Source organism: Castor canadensis, chromosome 10 (genome assembly GCF_047511655.1).
Source record: "Castor canadensis chromosome 10, mCasCan1.hap1v2, whole genome shotgun sequence".
Taxonomy (NCBI): Eukaryota; Metazoa; Chordata; class Mammalia; order Rodentia; family Castoridae; genus Castor; species Castor canadensis.
The window spans coordinates 77560782-77567915 of NC_133395.1; the positions used below are offsets into that span (position 1 = coordinate 77560782).

Consider the following 7134-nt stretch of genomic DNA (forward strand, 5'->3'; position numbering starts at 1 on the left):
GTATAAGAAATAATAGGAAGGAACAAGGGTTTTTGCTGGTTGAGATAAGGATAGCTGTACAGGGCATTGACTCACATTGATTTCCTGTGCATGGGTGTTACCTTCTAGGTTAATTCTTTTTGATCTAACCTTTTCTCTAGTTCCTGGTCCCCTTCTTCTATTGGCCTCTGCTGCTTTAAAGTTTCTGCATTAGTTCCTTTGTATTGAGGACATCAAGTGCTATCTTGTTTTATTTTTGGGTTTCTTGCCTATCCTCATACCTCCCTGTGTGCTCTCGCCTCATCATGTGATCAAAGTCCAATCCCCTTGTTGCATTTGCCCTTTTTTTTTTTTTATTCATATGTGCATACAAGGCTTGGGTCATTTCTCCCCCCTGCCCCCACCCCCTGCCTTACCACCCACTCCGCCCCCTCCCTCTCCCACCTACCTCCTCAATACCCAGCAGAAACTATTTTGCCCTTATTTCTAATTTTGTTGTAGACAGAGTATAAAAAAATATGGAATGCTTCATGAATTTGCGTGTCATCCTTGCGCAGGGGCCATGCTAATCTTCTCTGTATCATTCCAATTTTAGTATATGTGCTGCCCAAGGGAGCACTGCATTTGCCCTTGATCTAAAGTCCGCATATGAGGGAGAACATACGATTTTTGGTCTTCTGGCCCTGGCTAACCTCGCTCAGGATGATGTTCTCCAGTTCCATCCATTTACTTGCAAATGATAAGATTTAATTCTTGCTCATGGCTGAGCAGTATTCCATTGTGTATAAATACATTTTCTTAATCCATTCATCAATAGTAGGGCATCTTCACTGTTTACATAACTTGGCTATTGTGAATAGCTCTGCAATAAACATGGGTGTGCAGGTGCCTCTGGAGTAACCTGTGTCACAGTCTTTTGGGTATATCCCCAAGAGTGGTATTGCTGGATCATATGGCAGATCTATGTTTAGATTTTTAAGAAGCCTCCAATTTTTTTTCCAGAGTGGTTGTACTAGTTTACATTCCCACCAGCAATGTACAAGGGTTCCTTTTTCCCCACATCCTCGCCAACACCTGTTGTTGGTGGTGTTGCTGATGATGGCTATTCTAACAGGGGTGAGGTGGAATCTTAGTATGGTTTTAATTTGCATTTCCTTTATTGCTAGAGATGGTGAGCATTTTTTTCATGTGTTTTGTGGCCATTTGAATTTCTTCTTTTGAGAAAGTTCTGTTTAGTTCACTTGCCCATTTCTTTATTGGTTCATTAATTTTGGGAGAGTTTAGTTTTTGGAGTTCCCTATATATTCTGGTTATTAGTCCTTTGTCTGATGTGTAGCTGGCAAATATTTTCTCCCACTCTGAGGGTGTTCTCTTCAGTTTAGAGACCATTTCTTTTGTTGAGCAGAAGCTTTTTAATTTTATGAAGTCCCATTTATCTATGCTATCTCTTAGTTGCTGTGCTGCTGGGGTTCCGTTGAGAAAGTTCTTGCCTATACCTACTAACTCCAGAGTATTTCCTACTCTTTCCTGTATCAACTTTAGAGTTTGGGGTCTGATATTAAGATCCTTGATCCATTTTGAGTTAATCTTGGTATAGGGTGATATACATGGATCTAGTTTCAGTTTTTTGCAGACTGCTAACCAGTTTTCCCAGCAGTTTTTGTTGAAGAGGCTGCTGTTTCTCCATCGTATAGTTTTAGCTCCTTTGTCAAAGACAAGTTGTTTATAGTTGTGTGGCTTCGTATCTGGGTCCTCTATTCTGTTCCACTGGTCTTCATGTCTGTTTTTGTGCCAGTACCATGCTGTTTTTATTGTTATTTCTTTGTAATATAGTTTGAAGTCAGGCATGGTGATACCTCCAGCATTGTTCTTTTGACTGAGTACTGCCTTGGCTATTCGTGGTCTCTTGTGTTTCCATATAAATTTATTGGTAGATTTTTCAATGTCTTTAATGAATGCCATTGGGATTTTGATGGGAATTGCATTAAACATGTAGATTACTTTTGGGAATATAGACATTTTTACTATGTTGATTCTACCAGCCCACGAGCATGGGAGATCTCTCCACTTTCTACAGTCTTCCTCAATCTCTTTCTTCAGAAGTTTATAGTTTTCCTTGTAGAGGTCGTTCACATCCTTTGTTAAGTATTTGATTTTTTTTGAGGCTATTGTAAATGGAATTGTTTTCATATATTCTTTCCCAGTTTGTTCATTATTAGTATATAGAAATGCTAATGATTTTTCTGTGTTGATTTTATATCCTGCTACCTTGCTATAGCTGTTGATCTACCTTACCATCTTAACGTGTATTTGACAGGGAAAGCCAGAGCACACACGTGTCCTACCAGGAAATAGAAATGTGGTGCTTTTAGCTTTGCTGTTCATCAGCACTGAGCTATTACCTCCATGGGAAAGGATGCCTGTAAAAATGGGGATGGGGAAGGGAATGAGGAAGCTGAAGAAGGGTGGAAATGGTCGATGTACTTCATATACTTGTATGAAAATAAAACAATGAAATGTATTTAAACTATTTTAAGCAGGAGGGAGGAGGCTGAGGGATAATGATGTTAGGGGTAAACCTAACCAAAGTACATTATAAGCATAAATGGAAATGTCACAATGAACTCCTGTGCAACTCATACATACTAATAAAAATGTTTAAAAATGATAAATGGCTACCACGACTATATTACTAATTTCATGTCCTTACTTCTTAGCGAGGTTACCAGAGCTGTCAAGTTCTAAAAGACAAATATTAAAATTTCTTAGTATAAATCTAGTTTATTAAGTTGTATACCTCTTACGTAACTATTTTTTTCTTTATCTAGGTCTATAATCCCTTATGTAGGGCCAACATAATTTGAAATTAAGAAAACTTTGTTTTTCAGAATTGAGAATAAGTGATCAGACCTGTAAATAGAAGGAGAGTTTCACAATTCTTATCTGAAACTCCTTGAGCTTATGCTTTTAGAGTGCTTGGAGTTGCTGAAGTGGAGTCAGACACTTGTACACTTACTTATTTGCTATTTTTACATAGATTTCTTTCTTTTATGTCTTCTGTCATCACATAGCCTTTCTTTGATTTATTTTATGCTTTGTAACTTTAATTCCATTTTGCCTGAAATTAATATTTCTGCTTTTGCCTTTTAAAAAATCTTTTTTTTCCATTGGGCACTCTGAAAGCTGAGGTAGGAGGATGGTGAGTTCGAGGCCAGTCTGGGCTACATAGTGAGACCATGTTTCAAAACCAAACAAAATGAAACAGCAAGAGCAAAAAGTTATCCTTCTTCTTTTGAAAGAATGATGGGCTCATAGGAAGTTGCAAAAATAGTACATAAAATCTTATAGACCCTTCATTCGCCTTCCCCCAGTGATGAAATAACTGGGTTGTGTCCAGTTTTTGGCTATTGTGAGCAAAGCCACTACAATGAAACATTTAGGAACAGGTTTTTGTGTGAGCATATGATTCTATTTCTCTACAATGAGTGCCCAAGAGTGCAGTTGATGAGTGTATGGTAATCATGTTTAGTTTTACAAGAAATTGCCAAACTATTTTCAGGTTGTCTGTACTATTTTACATCCCAATCAGCAATATATAAAAGATACACTTTCTCTGCATCCTTGCTGGCATTTGGTGGTGTCACCATTTTCAAACTGTAGTCATATCTCATTGGGGTTGTAATTTGTATTAGAGAAATAAAAAAATTGTATCAGAGAAATTTGTATTGTATTTCCCTGACACAAATTACATCCTTTCATTTGTTATTTACCATACATACTTCCTTTATGGAAAATGTCTGGTTATGGTCTTGCCTGTTTTCAAATTGGGCTTTTATGTGAGGGTGATCTGGCTGTGACATCTGTCACCCCATTGATCGCCAGGGTTGATTTGGCTGATCTGGCTGGCTAGGGGGGTGTCCCCTTCTTCCTTCACCACTCCATGTGTGTCCCTCCTGAAGCTGTGTGCTGGGTGGAAGAGGACGAGGAAGACCATCCCCGATAGAGGAGGACCGTTCTTCGGTCAAGGGTATAAGAGCAGCTGCGCTCCCCTGCTAGAACCTCCAAACAAGCTCTCAAATTGGGCTTTTAAGAACATTGTGGAGTTTTGAGAGTTTTTTGTACATTCTAGATGCAAGTCCTCTGTCGGATATGTAGTTTCTAAGCTTTTTCTGCCAGTTTGTGGCTTATCTTTTCAGGCTCTTTCACAGAGAAAAAGTTTAAATTTTGATTAGGTTGAATTTCTCAGTTTTTTTTTTTCTACTGTAGATTATACTTTTGGTGTCAAATATAAGAATTCTTTGCCCAGTACTAGGCTCCAATGAGTTTCTCCTTCATTTTGCTGTAAAATCTTTTATAGTTTTATACTTTACATTTAAATCTACAATTCATTTTGAGTTATTTTGTGTATAAGGTGTGAGATTTTGGTCACGTGTCTTATGGCTAATTGTTCCAGCACTTGTTGAAAGGCTATCATTTCTCATTTAATTGCTTTGGGGTTTTTTTGGTACTGGGGTTTGAACTCAGGGCCTACCTCATAAGCCACTCCACCAGCCCTTTTTTTGTGATGGGTTTTTTCAAAATGAGTTCTCACCAATTATTTCCCCACTGGTTCCTAACCACGAGCCTCCTGATCTCTGCCTCCTGAGTAGCTAGGGTTACAGGCGTGAGCCACCAGTGCCCAGCTCAATTGCTTTTGCACCTTTGTGAAAAACCAGTTAGGCATCTTTGCGTGGGGCAGTGCCATTCATCTGTTCCATTCATCTGTATGTCTGCCCTTCCACCAGTAGCATACTGTTGTGGTTAATGAAGCTGAAAGTCTTAAAAATCTAAAACAGTAATTTCTCCCACTTAATTTTTCATTTTGAAAAATTGTTTTAGCTATATTAGTGTCTTTTCCTTTTCATATAAATTTTAGAATAAGCTTGTCCATTTCTTCAAAAACAATCTTGTCAGAATTTCAGAAAGGATTGTGTTAAATTGATAGATCACTCTAGGGCAATTGACATCCTTATTATGGTGAGTTTTCTAATCCACAAATACAATGTGTCTCTTTAGGTTTTTCATTTTTTTCTTCAGCACCTTGCATTCTCTTGGCTTTTAAGACAATTTACATTTATCTTTTCATCCTTCTTTTGATTTTTGACTTCCCCCCAACTTTGTGTTCTTCGTATTTCTTATACACGCATAACTGAGTCTTTTGTTCTCTTTCATTCCTGTCTTCTCTCGTCTTCTTCCTCCTTTCCTCCTTTTTTTCCCAGCTGACTATGCCTGCCTTTCACCCCAATCTTCTGATTTATTTTTTTTACTTCCTATTTTGCTTTGCTATTCACTTTTAAAATTTTTGCTGATAAATCCAGTTACTTTGGAATCTCTTCCCTTTCTCATGTTAATTAGGAAATTTAACTGTGTTTTCCTATTCCACATTTCCATTCCTAATCGTCATCCTTGAATACATAATGCTATTCTCATCTCCAAGATGATATGCCAGCTGCTTTTCACCAGTGTTCTCCTCACCTCACATGAAGAATGACGTAGTGGAAGGCTGGCGGTGTTGCTCAGTGGCAGAATGCTTAGGCTCTGGGTTTGATTCCCCAGTCCCTATCCCTGCCACCCCCCCAATAGTGTTATTACTTTCACATGTGCCCACCCAGTTTCTAGCCATGGCTGAGATGAGCAAACTATTAATAGATTCTTTTCTTTTTTTATTCACATGTGCATACAATGTTTGGGTAATTTCTCTCCCCTCCCCCCACCCCCTCCCTTACCACACATCCCACCCCCTCCCTCTTCCCCCTACCCCCTTGATACCAGGCAGAAATTATTCTGCCCTTATCTCTTATTTTGTTGAAGAGAGAATATAAGCAATAATAGGAAGGACCAAGGTTTTTTGCTACTTGAGATAAGGATAGCTATACATTACTCATATTTCAATAGTCCTCAGTGTTCCCAAATACATTTCCTGACGTCTGTCACTATCTGCTTAGATTAACAATGCACATTGTAAAATTTTTTGTCTGCCATTGACTCATTTTCTATTTCCTGTCCTTGACAAATTATTTCTCCTTCTTCTGTTTTTCTTCCTCCTGCTTCTTGACAGACTTCTATCTGGAACCTTTTCCTTAGACAGCTTATGGGAATGATTCTTTCAAACCTTGCATGCTAGTGCATACCTTTCTTTTACTTAACAAGGCGACAATATCCAGATGTGTTCTCAGGTCCTAGTCCTTTTCTCTTAGTAATCTGTAGACACCATCCTACCATTCCACTGACTTCTGCTGTTCCCTATGAGACAGGACCAGCTGAGTTTTTCTTTCTGGAGGTAACTTGTTCCTTTGGTCTGGAAGTATTGAATTGATCTTCAGTATTGGAACTTTCACATTTTACTAAGATGTCTGGGTAATTTTAAAATATCATATCTCCTAAACCTGGGTAAGTAAGTCCACAAATAAGTGAAAATAATCATTTCTTTATTTTTCCTTCCTTCGTTCCTTGTTATCCTCTAGCATTCATTACTTGCTTATTGGATCTGCAGGAGTTGTCCTTCAAACATTTTCTTTTCTCCCCATCTATAAATTCTTCCTCTTTGTATTTTTTAAAAATAATTTCTTCTGCTTGGTCTTCAAAACCACAATTAATTAATTTAATTATGGTAATTAAAGAATTACCATAGTTTATTTATATATTTGATAATGACACTGTTAGGTTTTCTTTGCTCTACTATTTGAGCCATACTCCCCAAATTTCTTATCTCAACAGCAGCAATTTTGTCATTCAATTTTTTTGGGGGGTACTGAGGTTTGAACTCCGGGCCTTGCACTTGGTAGGCAGGTGCTCTACCACTTGAGCCACACCTCTAGCCCTTTTTTGAATAGGGTCTTATATTTTTGCCTGGGCTGGCCTCAGACCAAGATCCTCCCATTCTTGTCTTGGATTTTTGACTCTTTTGTTTTACAGGGCTGGAGATTGAACCCAGGGCCTCATGCATGCAAGTCAGGTACTCTACATCTGTGACCCTGTTTACTGAAATTTTCAGATTGAAAATAATTTTTTAAAAGTTTTTCAAAAGTAGGTTTTATTTTGTAACTAAATCTCTATAAATGTAAATTAGGGTAACATTAGTTTCTGTCAACAGATAGTCTCTCAATTCTCATATGG

The 7134-nt window shown here is 38.0% G+C and overlaps 1 non-coding gene across 1 annotated transcript; it reads right to left on the bottom strand.

Annotated features, from left to right (window-relative positions):
• Positions 1-491: 491 nt before the first annotated feature.
• Positions 492-598, bottom strand: LOC141413086 (U6 spliceosomal RNA). Its single transcript, XR_012437910.1, has one exon. It is a non-coding gene; the product is annotated as a U6 spliceosomal RNA (small nuclear RNA).
• Between the last annotated feature and the right edge of the window lie 6536 nt (positions 599-7134).